We start from the raw sequence: 15,222 nt of genomic DNA on the forward strand, positions 1-15,222 counted from the left end.
TTTCTTATTTGGAACTACATGCTCAATGTGATAAGAGAATGCTTTGGCTTTTCACTCCAGAACTGTGTTGCTGGACAGACACCTCCTCTGCCGCCTTCCAGGCTGAGTGTATTTATGAGTCCACACAAGGGCGAGCTCTAGGCCACCCTGTGATGGAAATGTGTCCAGTTTACCTTAGCTGTTTGCCAGATACTCATTTTAAATGAACGGATGAAGGAAGGTGAAGATACGTGAATGAATTACCAAGGTCAGTTGAGAAACTTCCTTTTACTTAAGAGGATGAATTTCCTGTTCCATCACCTTAATTTTCAGAAATTTCTTTATTTCTGTTTCATACTTTGTACCAGGAAAAAATTCCTGGGGTCATCTTCGTTGAGATCTTTCAACCAGGTCCACGGGATGAGGCCCACCATCGGTAGGGGCTTCCAGTAGGGTGGTTTCTGCAGTGGGCGCTAGGGGTCAGGATAGAGCCAGGAATCCGCTGGGCATAGGGCCATTAAGCTCCTGGGTTAGCTTAAGAGGAACCCATACCCAGCAGTCCTGGTCTCAGAGCAGGAACTCAGTTAAGAGCTATACACAAAAATGAATACGTGAAGCATGAACAGAGTAAGAAAGCAGGCCTATCACAAATTTTCAAAGGACACGAGAGTCAGAACAAAACAGAGATCCTGGGATCCCATGGAAACCCGAGCTAGTATCAGGGTAAGTTGGAAGCAAAATCAGCAGATAAAATCAGAACTTCCTGGGGACAGCAGAGGAGGTGTTTCTGTGCAACATCTGAGTGGGTTCTAACCACTGCAACTTGTCTCTTGGTTTTAATTAAAGGACTATTTCCTTATGTAATATTTGCAGTTAGTCATACCTTTTGGCCATAAGCTTTTTCATCTTAATTTGAAAGGAAGTAATGGATAGTATAATAATAAAAAAGATAGTATGAAATTCAATCCACCCTTTCCCGAGAAAGCTGTGAATTTTATACTTTTATCAATTTCTATATCTTTTTGTGTGTATGCCCACTAAAAACTGAATATGAACCTATTGTATAAAGGTAGCAGGAAAATGTAATCTGTTTCTAAGGTAGAGTGTTTTGATGGCATAGAGATGGAAAAGGGTTACATATTTATTTTTCTTTGTAAATATTTAAGAACAAGATAGTGGTAGTTGAAATCACCCTTGTAATAAAGGAAAATAATAGGTTTTATGTGTCCTGAAACTTAAAATTCTGGAGGAAGCCTCTTTCATTTGATTATAAATTAATTAATTATGAACACAAAATTAGATATGGAAGCAAATAATTATCTGAAATGACAAAAAAAAAACACAAGAAATGTTGTCTTCTAAAATCTGAAAAATACAAGAAGCAAACTGAAAATCTAGAAATATTTTTATTAATAAATTGACACTTCTATAATACCTTGTTTTCCTATGAGGTTATTTTTGGCTTTATGTTCTTTATATGATAAAAATTTGTAAGATGGGACTCCTGGGTGGCTCAGTTGGTTAAGCAGCTGCCTTCGGCTCAGGTCATGATCCCAGCGTCCTGGGATTGAGTCCCACATCGGGCTCCTTGCTCGGCAGGGAGCCTGCTTCTCCCTCTGCCTCTGCCTTCCATTCTGTCTGCCTGTGCTTGCTCTCTCCCCTTCTCTCTCTCTGATAAAAAAAAAAAAAAATTGTAAGATTATTTTTTATGGAAAGAATAGATAATTTGGTCTCTATTAGCATACTTGATCAGAATCTGCATGTGTGCACAGGCTGGCATATTTACACACATGTATATAACTGGTTATGTCAAAAAGAATTTTTTTAGCTTCACACCTTTTTTTTGGTAGCATGATACAAATTTATAGAATTGTAAACAAATTTGGTAAACCTCTCCTAGGTTTCCTCATCTACACTTTTTAAGATATTTTAGGTTTTCTTGTGCAGTATCAAATCTTAAGTGCTGTTTAAATTGATTTTGGGGGCACTTGGGTGGCTTAGCTGGTTAAGTATCTGCCTTCTGCTCAGGTCATAATCCTGGGGTCCTGAGAGCAAGTGCGTGGGGCTCTCTGCTCAGAGGGGAGCCTGCTTCTCCCTCTGCCTGCTGCTCCCCCTGCTTGTGCTCTCTCTCTGTCAAATAAGTAAATCTTAAAAAAAAAAATGGTGAAATTCATTTACCAGTTTGTCATTGATGTCCTTGTTGTAATGACTTTTGTGAGTTCTGAGTTTTGTATTATACTTGTTGCCATCCATATTTTGTGTGAAATCTGAAAAAGAAATTTAAATCTTTTTCCAGGGTTGATGGATTTGTACCTCTTCATTAATTAAATTATCCCACTATGAAGAGCATTGATTCATTACATCTCTCTAAAAGGTATTTCTTCTCAATAAATTATTGCTTTTGGTAGAAATTTTTTTTAATCTAATGTTTTGTTACCGTCCTATTCTTTTTTTTTAAATGTGTGATAATTTATTTTATTTATTTTTTAGTTACAGTCCTCTTCTTGATACTTGATTGATTTCATCATGCTCATTATTACTTTTGTTTAATCTTCAGTTAGTTTTTTATGTGAGTATTCTCTCAGATCTTTAATAAATGCTGTTAAGGAGATTAAAGAAAGTGCTTTTCATGTATATGAAGTCAGGATATTGTAAATACCCAGACTGTAAATTGTGGTTAAAATAGCCAATTTTCAACTCCACATTCCCTTGTGATGTGCCCCCAATACTCATGGCCACTTATATATGTCTGATAGGAGAGGAAACATGACAGAGGAAAAATCGTAATGGAAATTGACAGTGTTCTTCACCAGTGGCAGCAAAGACTGTAGTTTTGTACTTTTAGCAAAATCCATGATGCTTTGATTATCCTAGGCAAGTAAGGGGGCCTGAAATTTATGCTTCATTGCATTTGTGGCAAATCTTCTTATGGATGACTCTTAACATAACACATATGCGATTTGCATATGAAAGTATGAGATATGACCCAATTATTTAAGAATCTGGATGGCACTAGGTAATGCACACACAACACAGACACACACACACAAATCATCATTTCCAAATGAGAAAGAGGTGATACTGTAAAGTTTTTTTGTTTGTTTGGTTGGTTTTTTTTTGGCAAGCAATCACATCTGCATTAGTGTTTGTAAATACACTGATACAAAAAGTAGGGAGGAAAAACAGATACTTGGAGAACAAGGAAATAAAAGCTGTAGCTTTTTATCTATCTCACACACATATACTCAGAGTGACACAGAACTGGTTTAAACTACCAGTAATGTGTCCTGTTTTGAGATATGATGAAGAAATACTAGCCAACCATAACTTGATGGTTCCTCACCACAGATTTGGCATTTTTCTAAACCTTGCCATGCATACTCACCATATTATACCTAGGAAGGTCCACTCTAATTTGGACTATGAATCAGAAAGAATGTATGATTCTTCCTTGGGCTCTATCCCTGCTAAATAGCTATCTAGATTATACCTTAAATGGAGCAGAATCTCAATAAACAGTGACTTATTTTTATTGAATTGATACTTTTTTCCAGGTACTATTATCTATTTTTAAGTACAGCAAGTGTGTCATTATTTAGTAATCTTATTCTTCATATCTCAATTTTCCCAAAGCTTATGTACATAAACTTGACTCTTATCACTAAGCTCTCAAGTTCTGGCATTGCTGTTTTTCCATATTTCCAATGGAACAGTGTTGCTTTAAGTCATGTAAAATCTATAAAGGTGGTTATTAATATCATCTACACTGTACAACTGAGCCAAGAATAAAACATAAAGCTCATCTGAACCAAGAAATGATTTTATTTCATAATGTTTGGTAGATTAAAAGCTGTTGGACATTTAAATGAAATTATTATTTCATGAATTATTACCTGCCAAAAATCCATTTAAATTTTGTGTTAACTCAAATTGTTCCACCAGTTAGTGCAAAGGCTCTGAACTTCTACATGTAGCTCACCTGTTTGAATGATTTGATCCAAAATAAAATTTAGTGCCTAAAACCTCTGGCATTTTAGTTAAACATAGATGATCCTTTCAAAATTTCCTTTATAGTTTTGATTTATGTCTTTCCCTAACTCATCAAATTGGCTTTCTTGAATGCTCTCCTCGGAGTGTTCATTTGATTATTTATCAAATTTTCCTCTGCCCTCCTCTACCCCCTACAAAGAAATAGCAATGCCATCTTCTTTGGAAAGGATGTCATGCTGTAGGAAACCCAGCATAAATCAAGAATTGCACTTTTCTGTCACTGATCTTATTATTCCTTTGAAACAGGGAGAAATCCTTTTGTGAAACCAGTTGTGACTCAGTGAATGTAGGGTCTTCCTTTTCTCTGTGGAAGGAGGAAGGATTTTTAGAACAAAGAACTACTTTTTGAAGAATCTGGGGAATGTTAGGTGTAAGATTAATGGATGTCTTGTAAAACCCAAGTTTTTCTTGTGTTTTCCAGGCAGTGCTTTGCCCTCTATTAGATAATAACCAAGTATTCTTAAATCCAGTTTCTTTTCTTTCTTTCTTTCTTTTAAAGATAATTTATTTATTCATTTGAGAAGGAGCACAAACAGGGGGAAGGGCAGAGGGAGAAGCAGACTTCCCACTGAGCAGGGAACCTGACAAGGGGCTTGATCCCAGATGCTTAATCAACTGAGCCACCCAGGTGCCCCTTAAATCCAGTTTCTAGTTGGAGGCATGGCAATTAAAATTGTTGTCAATTCCCTGGTCATTTGATTCAGAAACTGTCTTTACTGTAATTTACAAAACGGCTACATATGTGGATAATTTCTAAAGAATTTCATTCAATTTACCAAATACTTATGAAAACCATTATGTTTTGGTATTATGTTAATAACTGTAGACAATCTGAAAATAAAACAGATAAAGGTTTTACCTTTGAGGAACTGACAACTCAGTAAAGGAAATTAAATAATCATCCAAATAAATATAGTGTAAAATTCAGTAAGAGAAATAACTGAAATATGTTATAAACAAATAATAGGGAAAATATATATCAAGTTTGGGAAGAATCAGGAAAGCCTCCTGAATACAGGGTCATCTGAGATGGGCCTCAAAGGTTGAGAGATTTGTAGACCAAGGAACCTCTCTTGAGCTTGCAAATGACCAAAATCAAATAAAAAACAGAGAAAGAAATATAGCCAAGGGACCGTGTTGCTTTCTTTTTTTTTTTTTTAAAGATTTTATTTATTTATTTATTTTATTTATTTATTTATTTTATTTATTTTTATCTGACAGAGAGAGATCACAAATAGGCAAAGAGGCAGGCAGAGAGAGAGAGGAGGAAGCAGGCTCCCTGCTGAGCAGAGAGCCCGATGCGGGACTCGATCCCAGGACCCTGAGATCATGACCTGAGCCGAAGGCAGCGGCTTAACCCACTGAGCCACCCAGGCGCCCCGCCGTGTTGCTTTCTAATATTAATTTTTTCCCTAAGTTCATTTTATGTCACTCTGGACAAATTATTCTCATTTATCTTGTCCCTAAAATGAAGATATTGGGCTGTTGATTCTAATGTGGTCTATAGTATGTGAAGTAGGGACAATAAACAGGAGTTAGTGATATGAGTTAGTGAAATAAATTTGTGGGGGAAAGGGGGCCAGAAGACTTCAAAGTTCTCTCTATAGCTCTGGAATTGTATAATTAAGTACAAACCTAGCACCAGGTTCTATTATCATATTCTGACCAGAGGCAAGCAAACATTTCTTTTTCATTTTTAAAAAAAATTGTGTATTCTATCAATGAGCAGCACTGACCTTTGCACACAGTAGTTGGGCAATAAACTCTTTATCAGGTAAATTATTTATTATTAAGGTTTGTATCTTTGGCTTTCATTTGAAACATATTCCCCTGTTTCCTCATTTTGTTTGTCTCTTTGTGTTTTTTTTTTTTTTTTTTTTTTTTGTCTGTGTTAGGCAAAATAGCTACCTCTCTCAGTCTTGAAGGAGTGGCCTTGTGTAGGAGATGAAACTTATAGTTCAACCTTGCCCTAGTTCTTGGTTGTCTCTCAAACCTTTGTGATTATTGAAGTGGCCTGATTTGTTCTTGATAGATCATGGTTGTTGAGGGTGTACCAAGACTTGTCAGTGTTCTAAAAGGGGGGATCTCAATTAACACCAGTTTTATGCTGATTGGAAACCAGATCCTCAGAGATCAGCTTTTAAAGTGTGCAAATATGTATAATCATGTGGGACTATACTTGTAAACCCTGCTGATCCCATTGAACTGTAAACCACCTGGTCTGGAGGTACCCCCTAGGAACAAATATGTGGAGATTAGACAACATGCTACTGAACAACCCATGGGTCCACAATAACAAAAAAATCAAAGAAGAAATAAAAACCCCTTGAGACAAATGTAAATATAACATATCTAAATCTGTAGGATGCAGCAAAAGCACTTCTAATAGAGAAGATATAGCCCTACACCAAGAAATAAGAAAAATCTCAAGTAAACAATCTAATTTTAACCTAAAGGAACTAGAAAAAGAATAACAAATGAAGTATATAGTTAGTAGAAGAAAGGAAATTACAAGATCAGAGTGGGTATAAATGAAGTAGAGACTAACAGACAATGAAAAAAAACCAATGAATGAACTTCTCTTTTAACTACTTAACTTATTTACTACTTTAACTTAGAACTTAAAAGTAGTTAAAAGAGAAGTTACAACTAATATCACAGAAATAGAAAGGTTCCTAAGAAACTACTATAAATAATTATACACCAATAAATTGGATAATCTAGAAAGACTGAATTATAAACAAGTAGAAAAATCCTGGGGCATCTGGGTGGCTCAGTGGGTTAAGCTTCTGTCTTCAGCTTATGTCATGATCTCCTGGGATCGAGCCCTGCATTGGGCTCTCTGCTCAGGGGAGAGCCTCCTTCCCCCACACCCTGCCTGCCTCTCTGCCTACTTGTGATCTCTGTCTGTCAATAAATAAATAAATAAATAAATCTGAAAGAAAGAAAGAAAGAAAGAAAGAAAGAAAGAAAGAAAGAAAGAAAATCCTATTAGACTGATTACTAGGGATGCCTGGGTAGCTCAGTTGGTTAAACATCTGCCTTCAGCTCAGGTCATGACCCCAGGTTCCTGGAATCAAGCTCCATGTCAGGCTCCCTGCTCAGCAGAGGAGTCTGCTTCTCTTTCTCCCTCTACCCCTGCTCGTGTGCTCTCTCTCTCTCTCTCTCAAATAAAGAAATAAAGTCTTTAAAAAAAATTTGTTAAAAAAATAAAAAGACTGATGACTAGTAGGTAATTAAGTCACAATCTGAAACCTACCAACAAAACAGAAGTCTAGGTCAAGATGGCTTTACTGATCAATTTTGCCAAACATTCAAAGATTACACTTCTTAAAGTAATTTCACGAAGTCAGCATACACTGATACCAAACCAGACAAGAACACCACAAAAGAAAATTGTAGGCCAAATCCCTGATGAAGATAGTCAAAATCCTCAACAAAATTTTAGCTAACTGAATTCAACAATGCATTAAAGGGATCATACACCATGATCAACTGGGATTTATTTTAGGGTTAAACATTATTTATTTATGGTTCAACATTTTGCAAATTCATCATCATGATACAGTACATTAATAAAACAAATGGATTTCATATGATCATCTCCATAGATGTAGAAAAAGGATTTGACAAAATTCAACATCCATTCATGCCAAAAACCCAACAAAGTTGGGTATAGAGGGAATGTAACTCAACAAAATAAAAGCCAGATATGATTGGTCCACAGCAACATCATACTCAAAAGTGAAAAGCTGAATTTCCTTTAAGATCATGAACAAGACAAGGGTGCCCACTCTTGTCACTTTTATTCAACATAGTATTAAAAGTCCTGGCCAGAGGAATTAGGCAAGCAAATGAAATAAAAGACATCCAAATTGGAAAAGAAGTAAAACTGTCACTATTTGCAGACATGATTTTATATATAGGGAACTCTAAATACACTACCAAAAAACTGTTAAAACTAATAAATTTACTAAACTGTAGGGTATAAAATCAATATACAAAAATCTGTTGTGATTCTATATACTAACAATTAAACTATCAGAAAAAGAAATTAAGAAAATTATCCCATTTATAGTTGCATAAAATAATACCTAGGAATAAAGTTAACTAAAGAGGTGAAAAACTTGTACTCTGGAAACTATAAGACATTGATAAAAAAAAAAATTAAAGGACACACACACAAAAATGGAAAGATATGTAATGTTCATGGACTGGAAGAATTCATATTGTGAAAATGTCCATATTACTCAAAGCAATTTACAGAGTCAATGCAGTCCCAATTAAAATTCCAGTAGCATTTTTCCCCAGGAACAGAACAAACAATCTTAAAATTTGTGTAAAGTCTCAGAAGACCCCAAATAGCCAAAGTAACCTAGAGAAAGAACAAATCTAAAGGCGTCATTCTCCCTGATTTCAAACTAGGCTGCAAAGCTAAGTAATCAAAACAATATTGAATTGGCATAAAACAGACATATAGATTAATAGAACAGAATGGAGAGCTCTGAAATAAAGCCATGCATATATGGCCAATTAGTTTAAGACAGGGGAGGCAAGAATGTGCAATGGGGAAAGACAGTCTCTTGAATAAATGGTTTTGGGAAAATGGGACAGTCACATGCAAAAGAATGAAACTGGACCACTTTCCTACACCATATATAAAAACGAACTAAAAATGGATTAAAGACTTGCATGTAAGACCTGAAACAAAAATCCTAGAAGAAAACATAGAAAATGAGCTCTTTCACATTGATTGGTATTGGTGGTGATGAATTTTTGGATCTGACTCCAAAATCAAAGACAGCAAAAGCAAAAATAAACAAGTAGGACTACATTAGACTAAAAAGCTTTTGCACAGCAAAAGAAAAAAAAATCAATAAAATGGAAAGGTAATGTACTGCAAGGGAGAAAATATTCGCAACTTGTATATCTGATAAGGGGCTAATATACAAGATATGTAAAGAGCTCATATAGTTCAAGAGCATAAATAAACAAATAAATAAATAAATAAAGCCAATCTGATTTAAAAATGGACAGAGGATCTGAATAGACATTTTCCCAAAAAGGACATACAGATGGCCAATGAGCACATGAAAAGATGTTCAACATGACCATCTCAGGGAAATGCAAATGAAAACCACAATGAGATATCACCCCATACCTATTAGAATGGCTACTATCAAAAAGACAAGAAATAGTAAGTATTGAAAAGGCTACAGAGAAAAGGAACCCTTGTGTACTATTGGTAGAAATGTCAATTGGTGCAGCCACTATGGAAAACAACATGGAAATTTCCCACAAAATTAAAAATAGAGCTACCGTATGATCCAGGAATTCTATTTATCTGAAGAAGAATGAAAACACTAATTCAAAAATATTATATATACCTTTATATTCATTGCAGCATTATTTACAAGAGCCAAAATGTGGAAACAAGCTGAGCCCATTGAAGGTTGAATGGAGAAAGAGGATGTGGTGTGTATACACACACACACACACGCGCGAATACTACTCAGCCATGAAATAGAACAAAATCTTGCCATTTACAGGGATGGACCTTGAGGGTATTATGCTAAGTGAAATAAGTCATACAGAAGACAAATACAATATGATTTCACTTATACATGGAGTTTAAAAAACAAAACAAATGAAGAAACAAAATAAAACTCATAGATTACGGAGAGCAGATCGTGGTTGCCAGAGTGGATGTGGGTGGGAGACTGGGAAAAATGGGTGAATGGGGTCAAGAGTTATAAAACTTCACGTTGTAAAATTAGTGTTATGGGGATATATTATACAGGATGGTGACAGCAGTTAAAAATATTGTAGTGCATATTTGAAAGTTGCCAAGAGAGTAAATCTTAAAAGTTCTCATCACAAGAAAAAAAATTTTGTATGGATGGTAATAGATGGTAACTAGACATTATTACGGTGATTGCTTCACAGTATATGCAAATATTGAAGTATTATGTTATATGCCTGAAATTAATATCTTCTTATGTCAATTATACTTCAATTTTAAAAAAGACGTATAATAAAGATATTTCTAGTTAGCTACTCACAAGCTGCTGTCAGATCAGTGCTTTTTTCAGTGAAAGGAAGTGATATCCATACTACAACGCCTGTGGTGAAGTATTAGGAGGATCCCATGTTTGGAGGGACATTGAATGTCTTTAACTAGAGCCCTGAGTTCTCTTACGAAAGGAGGACAAAGTTTGAGAGTCAGACAAGAGGTCTTTGGATGCCAGTCTTAGGATATGGAATATTCTTTAGGCAATAAATAAATAACAAGAGACCATTGTCAAATCCATAGGGAAAGACCAAAGAGAGGAAATTATTAAATGAGAGGCTTACTTGGTCTTGATTTTGTACTGAGTACTGGGAAATTTGCTCGAGGATCTGATACTGCAATGGGAATAATTTATAGTATTTCATTTCCTTCATTTTCCCTGCCTGTCCTGTCTCCCTGAGGTTATAGCTTGGGAAGTAAATCAAGATTACAGCTGAAACTGTTACCAAAGCACTTAGAAGTTCATATTGATTCTCATTATTATTTTTCCAGCCCAACTCCTAAGGCTCTTTAAGTTGTTAAGTTTGCTTTCTTCTTAGATGGGTGAGATCAGTTTTCTTCCCTAAAGAAAAATGTTTCCATGCAAATAGATGCAGTGAATCAGAATACAGGGTTGTTTGGGTTCTAGTGTTTGCATAAGAAATGTAATACATTTATCTATCCCTGTCATGTGACTGTATTTCCTGTTCTCAGAACAATTTACTGTTGACTTTTGTCAGTTCAGACAACATGGGTTTGAACTACGTGGTCCACTTGTACACAGATCTTTTTTCAATAAATACATCATTATCGTACTTTAGATGCATTATTTCTTCCTTAAGATTTTCTTAAGGACATTGTTTTCCCTCTAGCTTGCTTTATGTAAGAATACATATATAATACATACAACAAACAAAATACATGTTAGTCAACTTCATGTTATCAGTAAGGCTTCTGGTCAACAGTAGACTATTAATAATTAAGTTTTGGGAAAGTCAAAATTTATACCTGGATTTTCAACTGAATGGGGTTGGTGCCCCAAACCCCTTTGTTATTCAAAGAATTTTGTTGTTTAGAATTTTGCTTTATTTGAATTGCAATAAAATATATTGTCATAAGCATACTTAATAAAAAACATCAGATAAGAAACGCCAAATATTAAAAAGTGAAAAAGGGCTCTTACTTCCTCTGCCTGGATACAATTGTTTGTAAATTGTAATTTGTGTTTATGCCTCTATTTAGGTAGTAACAACTACTGAGTTGCCACATTACTCTTTTTATTCCAAATAACAATGCTTTTCTTATTTATATATCAGTGAAGAAGAAAATCTCAATAAATCAATAATCCTACATGTTAATAAATCCCATATTATAAAAAATATATCTCGTAGAACCACTTCTCACCACCTCTGTGTTACCAACTCAAGCCACATGATCCCACAAATGGATTATTGATGTCTGAATGGCCTCCCAACTGCTCTTGATACTTCTCCCTTGTTCCCTACAATGGGTTTAATTATTGTCTCCTCCCAAATTATGCCCACCTCAGAATGTGACCTTATTTGAACTAAGGTCTTCACAGAATTAATTGAGGTGAGGATTGAGATGAGATTCTACTAGGGTAAGGTAGGTCCTAAATCCAATTAGCGTGCCCTTATGTGAAAAAGAAAAAGACAAAGCACAGAAACACAGGGAAGAAGGAAATGTGAAGATGGAGGTAGATACTGGAGCCATGTATCTGCAAGCTAAGGAGTGCCAAGGATTGCCACCAATCACTAAAAGCTAGGCAAGAGTACAAGATGGTTACACCTTGATTTTAGACTTCTGATAAATTTCTGTTGTTTTAAGCCACCCAATTTGTGATAATTGATTATGGCTGACCTAAAAAACTAATACACTCCCTAACAGTCTGACCTTAGTTCCTTCTACTCTTCTTTGCTCACTCTGCTTCAGCCGCATTGGCTTCTTTGCTCGTCCTATAGTTCTGTCTTTTTTTTTTTTTTTAATATTTTCTTTATTTATTTGTCAGAGAGAGACACAGAGAGAGAGGGAACACAAGCAGGGGGAGTGGGAGCGGGAGAAGCAGGTTTCCTGCCAAGCAGGGAGTTGGATGCAGGGCTCAATCCCAGGACCCTGGGACCATGGACTGAGCCGAAGGCAGATGCTCAATGATTGAGCCATCCAGGCACCCCTATAGTTCTGTCTTGAGCCTTTACACTTGCTATTCTCTTTCTTGTGAACAGTCCTCCCTCAGGTGTGTGCGTGGCTTGTCCAGTCATTTCCTTAAGTGCTTTAAAAAATTTTAAAGATTACTTTATCTTTGAGATCTTCCTTGATTGTCTTATTAAAATTGCTCATCTCCCAAGGATTTACATGTAAGACCAGAAACCATAAAAATCATAGAAGGAGTTATAGGCAGTAATCTGTCTGACGCTGGCTATAGCAACACTTTTCTACATATGTTGCAGACTAGGGAAACAAAAGCAAAAATAAACTATTGGGACTAAATCAAAACAAAAAGTTTCTGCACAGCAAAGGAAACTGTCAACAAAACCAGAAGACAAACTACTGAATGGGAGAAGATATTTGCAAATGACATATCCACCCAATACCGGACTGGTCTCCAAAATATGTAAAGAACTTGTATAACACCAAACATCAAACCAACCAAACACCAACTCCCCCCACAAAATCCCATTAAAAATAAGAAGACACGAATAGGCATTTCTTCAAAGAGAACATACAGATGGCTAACAGACGCATGAAAAGATGCTCAACATCATTCATCAGCAAGGAAATGTAAATCAAAACCACAGTGAGCTATCACTTCACACCTGTCAGAATGGCTAAAATAAAAAACACAACAAATAACTAGTGTTGCTGAGGGTGTAGAGAAAGAGAAACTCTGATCCATTGTTGACGAGAATGCAGACTGGTGCAGCCACTCTGGAAAACAGTATCTAGATTTCTCAAAAAATTAAAAATAGAATTACCATATGATCCAGTAACTCCACTACTGGGTATTTACACAAGGAATACACAAACACTTATTTGAAAAGATATATTCACCCCCATGTTTATTGCAGCATTATTTATGATAGCCAAAAGTAGCAGCCCAAGTGCCCACTGATAGATGAATGGAGAAAGAAGAGGTGGCATATATACACAATGGAATATTGCTCAGCCATCAAAAAGAATGACCCATTTGCAACAACATAGATAGATCCAGAGTATAAGGCTAAGTGAAATAAGTCAGTCAAAGACAAATGCCATATGATTTCACTCACATGTGGAATTTAAGAAACAAAACAAGCAAAGGGGAAAAGAAAAGAGACAAACCAAAAAACAGACTCCTAACTATAGAGAACAAATAGATGGTTACCAGAGGGGAGGTCAGTGGGGGGATGGGTGAAATAAGGGAAAGAGATTAGATTTCACTGATGAGGAGCACTGAGTCATGCATAGAACCATTGAATCACTATATTGCACACCTGAAACTAATATAACACCGTATATTAACTATACTGGAAATAAAATTTAAAAACAGGAAGACCTAGAGCAGAAAGAAAATCTTAAAGAAAGTTAAAATTGCACATCTTCCTTTTTCCCCTGCCCACTGCTTATCCTTCTTTCTTGCTTTATTATTCTTCCTAGTGCTGATTACTCTTTGGCAAATATTTTACTACTTCATTTGCATATTTTATGGCTCCTCCTTTACTCTGTAGGCTGTATGGGTGGGGTTTTTACTGTTTCTCTCACACCCATGTCCCCAGCACCTGTAATGTCACAGTAATACACTGTGTAATAATGCAGTGATCTGGCAAATGTGGCAAATGTGGCAATGCAGTGATCTGGCAGTGTGTCTGTCCGGCTTTAGTGGGAGAGAATGCTGGAGAGGCAGACGATAGGCGGGAGTATCTTGCACATCATACTGTTTTTATTTGATTCTTCTAATTGTGTTTGGGAGAGGGAGAAACAGGGATAGGAGGAGCGTGCCCTTCAAATATATTTGAAAAACTTGAGGACTCAGTCTTTTGCCCTTAAATCCCTATGCATCATTTGTTTCTTCTCCCTTGACCCATCCATTTTAAGTCCTAAAGCCTCATACTCCACCTCATACTCCACCCAGGACGCCAAAGAGTCTGGTCCTAGTAGAAACGGAAAAGTTGAATGAATAAGAGGTATTAATTGAGCCCATTTTCCACTCTTGGTTAGCCTGAGGGGAAGAAGTATTGAGAAGGGAATGTTTTCTAAGTTCTCACTCCCTGGTTGAGGTATTTGCATCTCTAATTCAACCATCCTCTTTGCCAGTCCTGACTTCTGGAACATCACTCTTTTTCATTTGCATGTGCTTTGGTAACCATGCCCTGTCTTGCATGTAGTAGGTACCCATGAAACAGTAAGTAATGATTTTTACTTCATTTGGCTTGTTTGTGGATTCCTCTCTCTTCCTCTTAGCCTTCCCTAGATGTAAATTCTCCCTCCCCTTTCCTTTACCTACCTCTACCATACAGTGAACTGCCTGCAAGAACTTTTGTATAGTTTTCAGTAAATTGAAGTACTGAAGGTTGAGATGCTGGCCGACACCCCAGTGCCCATTATGACAAGTCAGCTTATTCATGTTTTTTTCCATGGATGATTAGTTCTGACAGAAATTGGTGTTAGGCTCACACACAGAAAGAGCTTCCATATTCAAATATGTTTGATAAATAATGGGTTAAGTCAAGTTAAACTAGTTTATTTACAGTAGGACTTCTCAGATCTTGAATATGCTAATAGATGCATTGACTTTTTCTAGTGGGGACTCTACTTTCTCCAACTTACTTTATGATAAAACTCAAAATGTTTTTGTTGGGACACATTTGTGGATTTAGTGCCAACACTCATGCCTCTGGAATTGCCAGTTTTAGATCTCAGTACACCTAAGAATGACTGGCGTTCAGTTCTTGGTTTGTGATAGCTGCACAAAGGACCACATGGCTTCATTCCATCGCACCATTTTATCATCTACATGGTATACCTTGCAGGCATTATCAAAAGCAGCAAGTCATAAAAACAATATAAAGCATGCACAAGATGTTATAAATGGGGTCATTACTGATGAGTAAAAGGGTAGCGATGACCCTTTCTATTTAGCTCAGAGA

Source organism: Mustela nigripes, chromosome 8, assembly GCF_022355385.1.
Source record: "Mustela nigripes isolate SB6536 chromosome 8, MUSNIG.SB6536, whole genome shotgun sequence".
NCBI classification, from domain to species: Eukaryota; Metazoa; Chordata; class Mammalia; order Carnivora; family Mustelidae; genus Mustela; species Mustela nigripes.